The following is a 7,868-nucleotide window of genomic DNA, read 5'->3' as shown; positions in this document are numbered from 1 at the left end:
ACTCTCTCTAAGTTAAATTATAATATATCTTAATTACTATTATAGTAATACCTTAGTTATATCTATTATATTAATTTAACTTTAATTATCTCTTTCTATACGTGGCCTTATAGTATAAGATAGTCTTAACCCGTAAGACTCTAATCTAATATAGTAACTCTCTAACTCCTTCCTTAGCTTTCGGGACGAGATATAGTCTATCTATAAGTCTATTACGGCCGCCTAAGTAGTAAGCGAGTCTTAGATATCTAATATTAAATATAGCGTCTATACGGCTCTATAACGTATTAACGCCCGCCTTCTTACGGTTAAGTTATATAGCCGTACTCCCGCTATCTTAACTTATAGCGACTCGTCTCTACTCTAGCCCGACTCCTCCCTAGTAGCGCTCTAATATCTATATAGATCTAAACTAGCCTTTTCTACGTGCGCTCCCGCCTTACTACTTTCTACGCTATATATTATACTCGACCGGGCTTCTAAGAGGAAGCCTCTCCCCCTTAGCAACCCGTATAATAGATCTAAGGCCCTCTTCCGTATATAGTCTATTATAATATAGTATAAGATTACCCGGGATACTAACTTTATCGGTATCTATAGGGACTAAATAGCCCTTATTTAGACTAACCTAGCGCCTAAGATATAGAGGGGGGTTAGCGCTATATATTCTACTAGGGGGCTAAACGGCGACTAGAACCCGTATACGTTCTTAGACTACCTTAAATTCTAGTTCGGAGATATATATACTAAAGAGCGGGCCCTCTAGCGGTTAAATATAATTATATAAAAGATAAAGGAGCCGTTCATAGAGTACTTTATATAGTTCTATACCGCCCTCTAGAAGGCTAGAGAAATATACTAGACTAATAACTAGAAGCTTATACGGCTCCGGGACGGCCTTAACTAGAAGACCTAGGCGGTAGCCCTAAACCGGGGCCTTCTAGACTAGTACGAGGCCGCTATAGATCGCCTTAGAGATATTAGTATAGATATAGAGTTATTCTAGCTCCGTACTAGGTAAAGCGCTATATCTTAAAATAGATCTAGTAAGGATAAGGACGGCGACACGATAATATTAGCGGTTACTATTAAGACTATTAAGATAAAGGGTAAGGAGTAAGCTATATTACTAATAGTAAAGAGTAAGAACGGGGTTAAGAAGAAAGAGACTCCTTTATAGATCCCGAAGGACTTATTCTAGAAGCGCCGTATAGCGGGCGTGTATACCCGGTATAGCTAGGCTAGCTACTAATACCGGGGCTATCTAAACGCTATTAATATACGAGCGCTTAAGGTTACGGCCCTAGCTTAGAATAATACTAATTCTAACTCTAAGGCGGGGGAAGTATAGCCCTCTACTAAAGCCCGGGTTAGAGGATATTACTATATTTAGTAAGGAATAAAGCTATAGACGACCCGGATAACGGCTCCGACCTAGAGGATAGTGCGCCCGCTTAGATTATAGACGGACCCCTACCCGTTATATCGCTATTCCTCTAGAATAGAAAGTATATAGACGCCTTAGTAGATATAGGGTATAAGTATTTCGTAGTAGTTAGCCTAGCCCTTACGGCGGACGTAGCTAAGTTATATATCTTAGTTCTATATCGTCGAGTAGCTCTCGCTACTAATAGAGTGTTAGGACTAGAGATTACGGAAGTTATTACTATCTAGTATAATATCACGGGGTAGCGATAACGCCTTACCGTCTATATAGTACCCGGGCTAGACCGGGACCTTATTCTTAGAAGCCTATAGCTCTACTAGGCCGGCGCCGTTATCGATATACACGTAGATAAAATCACGCTTTACCACGCCTACGGCCTTATAGCCTAGGATATTAATACCTATAGATATCTAATAAGTATCTAGATTCTTACTAAGAAGGGCCGTATTCTTAGGGGTCTAGAGATAGCTTACCGCTATAGATAAGTAGTTACTACTAGTATCCGTAACGTTACCCGCCTTCTATAACTTATACTCCTCTAGTTACCTCTAGTATCTAACTAGAACGCGACTAAGCTTATAGAGGATAGGCGCCCGCTTCTATTAACGCTATACGCCTACCGTAATCTCTTTAATAAGGAAAAGGCGTTAGTGCTATCTCCCTATAGAGGGAACACCGACTACTATATCTATATTAAGTCTATACCGGCGGGAACCCCTATAAACCTCCCCTAGGGACCCCTCTATACTATATCTCGGGAATAACTTATAGAGCTCCGCCGCTAGCTTACGAATCTTATAGATAAGAGATAGATATAGGCTAGCTCCTTAGCGGCCGGGGCGCTAGTACTTCTTATCTCTAAGCCAGGAGGGAAGTAGCGGCTATATATTAACTATAGAGCCCTTAATAGTATTACTAAATAGGACCGATATCCGCTACTACTTATACGTAAGACTCTATATACTATTAGTAATATATCGTGGTTTAGTAAGGTAGATATCTAGGCGGTATTCTATAAACTATAGGTCGCTACCAGGGATAAATATAAGATGGCCTTCCGTACCCGGTTCGGCCTCTTTAAATAGATAGTTCTCTCTTTTAGTCTCTCTAGCGCCTCTATCTCCTTCTAATACTATATTAACGGGGTACTAAGCGGGGTCCTTAGGGTTACCTATATAGCGTATCTCGATAATATTCTTATATACACTCCGGGTACGTTAGAAGACTACTAGGCCGCTATAAAAACTATTCTATCTCTCCTTATAAAGGCGGACCTTTACTATAACCTTACTAAATACCGTTTCGCTACTAAGGAGGTCCGGTACCTAGGTTATATTATTACCGCTAGAGAGTTAATCCGCCCTAACCCGGAGAAGATTACCGCTATCTAGGACTAGAAGCCCCCGACCACGGTCTAGGGTGTCTAGCGGTTTATTAGGTTCGTAAACTTCTACTATAACTTTCTCTCTAACTTCTCTACTATAGCGGCCCTACTCTACGCCCTTACTAAGGCCGGGATAGCCTTCTACTAGGGCCCGGCTAAGGACCGCGCGTTTAATACGCTAAAGAACGCTTTTATTACTAGGCTAATCCTCTAGTCCTAGAATAAGATACGCGATATAATAGTCGAGATAGATTACTCCGGATATATAACGGGTAGATATCTATTCTAAAAGGTTCGGGGTATTTAGCACCCGGTAGTCTACTATTCTATGGCCCTTACGGCCGCTTAGCGGAACTATATAATCTATAATAAGGAGCTCCTTATAGTAGTTTAGTACCTCTAGACGTAGAAACCTAAGCTCCGAAGCGTCTACCGCCCCTTTATAGTCTATATAGACTATAAAAACCTCGAGTACTTTACTAAGTCTTACCTTCTTATCCTATAGTAGTAATAATAGTCCGACTAGCTTATACTATTTAACTATAATCTTATATACTAGCTAGGATTCTAGGCGGCCCGTCCGGATACCCTAAGCTACTATAACTAGAACTTATCTAAAAAGTCCCTTCTAAGGGGACAGCTTATAACTCTACGGGCCATTAGAATAGTACTAGTAAGTACCCGCTCCGGGGAGTCCTATCTCCCCTAGGGATAAAGTATCTTTATCGACCTCTACCTCTAGGAGCTCTAGGACTAGGCTATTCGGTTAGTCCTAGTATACTAGGCCCGCTATAGGGCCGTAGTAGGCGGAGTACGCCTCTTTCTACTAGAGGCGCTTACTACTAAATAGATTATAGACTACGCTATATTAGTATATAGAATACTAATATAGCGGGGGGTTATTTAGGTACCTAAGTAGAAACCCCTTACTATAACTATTATCTAGAAGTTCTATATCTCTCCCCTCGTGGGCTATCCTAGTAAGAATAAGACTTATATAGCTATTTAGCGGGAGTACTACTAGAAGCGGATATAGACTAATATCCGGTAGTTCGTACGAAACTATAACTACTATAGAGCCTATATAAACTAATATAAGGCCTCTAGCCTCCTCTAGCCTCTTCCGACGCTAGACTAGTTCTAGTTCTAAATTTCTATAGATTTTATAACTAACCTCCCCTAATTAGACCCGTTCTAGCCCTAATATCTTCTTATTATTACGGACCGACTCTTAAAGTTTATTTAGCTAGAGGCGATAATCTCTATAGTAGCCGAGGACTACGCTATACGGTTCTATAATACGTAATAGTATTTCCGGGGGTTCCCCTAGTTAATAATTACAGACTAGGGCTTAGACTAGCTTAGGTAGTTCTAGATAACCCTCTACTCTATAATAGATATATACTAGAACCTCTCTACGGCCTACTACCCGTAGATAGATAGCGGTACTAAGTATATAAACTAGAAGGTGTAGGCCGTATTACGCGTTATAGTAACTTTTAAGTAAACTAACTAGCCGGAATATCTCCCGGCATGTTAGCTCGCCCTTAATAACTATACCTTATTAGTAACTAGTATAGCGCTAAACTTACTTCTAAACGGATACTACGTTAAACTATTACTATAGTAGCTACTCTCTAACGCCTCTATAACCTTAGCGAAAGGTTAGGCTATAAATTTCCTTAAATACCTTTAGAACGGCACTACCTTAGCTTAAGCGGCTATTATCTAGGCCGAGTAGCGCTCCTAAGACTTAGTAAACCGGTTACGACGCCCGGCCGAGCGTTTTAAGGTTAGTAATATAGTATAGTTCTCCCTCTAGAATATAAAGACTAACCGCCTAAGCCGGAAGCTTAACTAGCTATAGATAAAATACCGGGTTATAGTCTAATCTACCCCCTTAATAGTAACCCTCGACCTCCCCGGAGACCTTTATAAAATAGTCTATATAAGCCTTATTAAGCGCGCCGTAGAGGACCCCCTACCTAGCTAAGAGCGGCTTAATACCCGCCTAGGCCTAGTACTTAAGCTTAATAAAGTAGACGAGGACGTCGCGGAGTATAAGATTAAGGATATTCTATATATAAAAAATATATAGAGACGGAATAAGTAATAGGTACTTATAAAGTAGAAAGGTTAGTTATAACTAATATAGATTCTACTTAAGGACGTAGAAGATACCGAGGCGCTAGACTAGTTCGAGTCTAGATATAGCGACGCTTAATTATATAACGGCCTACGACTCTAACGCATCCCTAAGTAGTAATATTACTCTACTATTATAGGCCTATAGCGGCCCCGATAACCTAATATAAGAGTAGAGATTTTAGAAAAGAAAGAAATAAACGCTAAACGCTAGTATCTAGTATAACCTAATAATAAACTAATACCCGCCTTAAGATATAAAAAGATTATTTATCTAGCTCTATCCTAGATTTATACGGCGCTAGGGCCGGTACTATCCTTATCTATAAATCCTAATATAAGGTTAGTTACCTAGTCCTCCCCTAGGCCGTCTCCTAATAGCGGTAGCGGCTATTAATCTAGGCGGGTAGCGAGGGCAAGTCGTACTTATCTACGGGAGAGTTATAGTAGAGGCGGGCCAGTAACTAATAGCGGCGCGATACTTAATAATCCTTATAGAAATAGTACTAATAGCTACCCGAGCGACGGTAATAGTTATATAACCGGTTATAATAGTTATATAACTAGTTATAATAGTAGGGAGACTAATTATAGTAGGCGGGGGACCGGCTATAACGCTTATAGAACTAGAAGCGGTTATAGTAGCGAGAAGAAGTCTAGAGCTAATAATAAGATAGTAAGAACTTATAAGGAGGGGCGGCGATAGAGAGCCGGAGAGGCCTAATAGGGCGATAGCGAGAGCTCTAAGTTAGCGACTCTCTATAGTCTATAGACCGGGGTTAGCGTAAGCGGCTACTATCTAATAAGGGCTTCTTATCCTCTATAACTATCTAAGTAATAAGATAGTAAGATAGTAGCTCCGCTAGGTAGGCTAACCTAGACACGACTTACTATATAGTACCCTACGTCACGCGTTAGAATAGGTATTTAGACTTATAAAGCTTATATATCTATAAGGTGCCGATACTAGTACATAGCTTACCTATCTAGACCTTATTATAGGATATATACTAATTTATCTAGTAAATCACGCTACTAATCTAGCTATAGTTACTACTACTATAATACGGCGGCTTAAATAATATTATAGCGCCACGATAAGGCGTTATAGAAGCCTAACTAATAATACTAGCGTTATATCGCGCGATATAGATAATCTCTAAGTTAGACTTATAGTCCTTATATAGGCGGTAGAACTTAGAGTTTATACGCGGCTACTTACCGGACGAAGACTTTATTAGGTCTAGGCCGCGACTACTATAGTCCGTTATATAGCTAAAGTTATTATTAACCGACTCGTGTATAAACTTTTTAAGATAACTCTACACCTTATATAAGGCCGGGTACGTAGTAAGCTCCTTAGTATTCTATAAGTAGGTCCCCTTTAATATATAGTACTTTATATAGTTAGTACTATAGCTAGGCTTATAGCTATACTCTAAGATTAGTAGGCGCCGCTACGGCGTAGAGACGGTATATATCTAAGCATCCTAGTTTTCTCTAGGGCCTTTATATATATACGATATATAAAGTATACGGACTTAGTACGCTCGTCTTCTAATAAGTTACTCTCTATAATATATAGCTCTATATAGTAAATAGACTTAGTCTATCGGGGTACGGTAGAAGAAATAGTCTATCTAGTTAGTATAAGGAACGGCGTAGGGATAGAACCTACTTACGGTGCGATCGACTAGTTCCTAGCGCCTAGGCGCGCGATAATTATTAGGGTCTTAACCTCTAGTATCTATAGCTACCGCCAAGACGGCGCCGGCTTCTATAATAGGACTATTTAGGCCTAGAGCGCTTATAATAATAGTATAGAAGCTACGAGGTAGTATATAAGTTTACTAATATTATAGTAGCTACTACGTGGTATTAAGATAGTAGGCGTAAGGGTAGTTAAGAAAGAAGAAAGTCGCTAGGCGTAGGACCTATATACTTGCGTTAGAGAAAATCGTATAGGCCGGGGTAGAGCCGGTCCTAAAATAGACGATAATAATAATAAACACGGGTCGTGCGTAAGCTACTCTACTACTACTATATAACCTCTAACCCGGAGAAGAGCTAGTCTTAAGATAGACGATAATAATAATAAACGCGGGTCGTATATAAGCTACTCTACTACTACTATATAACCCCTAGCCCGGAGAGGAGCTAGTCCTAAAACGGATAATAATAAAACGGGACGCGCGGTTCGTGCGTAGACTACTCTACCTTTATATAACCCGACGCGGTACGCCGTAATATAAGAAGTCTATCTCCGCTAATAACCGCTATAACGTAACTATAAGATTCTACTATCTTATAATTATATAATCTATAACGCTATAATATAAGGAATCTACCTCCGCTACGTAACCGCTAGGATATAACTATAATATACTACTATAGTGCGACCTAATAATCTACGACGCCGTGGTATAAGGAATCTACCTCTACTATGTAACCGCTAGAATACTACTATAAAAAGCTACTACCTTACTAGAAGGAATATATAGCCCTATAGTTATTATATAGTATAATATAAAGACCGTAAACCTAAGACCTAACTAAGCTAGTTATTATTATATAAAATACTAAGCCGGTCCCTAGGACGATCCTAGAGAATAAGGGTATATTATAGACTTTAGCTTTACCTTATCTCTAGTATTATATAATGGAGCCGGGACGGATAGAGACTAGTATAGGGGTATCACGTGACCTCGCTTAAGACTATACTTAAAGCTATAACTATACGGCTTATCCCTACTCTCTCTAAGTTAAATTATAATATATCTTAATTACCATTGTAGTAACACCTTAGTTATATCTATTATAGTATTAGCTAACGCACGTTAGCTACTAGCTATAACTAGCGCTTCTATAGATTATTCTACTAGTTCTAGAATA

The sequence above is a fragment of the Pseudovirgaria hyperparasitica genome, assembly GCF_010093815.1.
Source record: "Pseudovirgaria hyperparasitica strain CBS 121739 unplaced genomic scaffold EJ05scaffold_22, whole genome shotgun sequence".
In the NCBI taxonomy this organism is placed as follows: Eukaryota; Fungi; Ascomycota; class Dothideomycetes; order Acrospermales; family Acrospermaceae; genus Pseudovirgaria; species Pseudovirgaria hyperparasitica.
Note: the sequence above shows the minus strand (reverse complement) of the source record.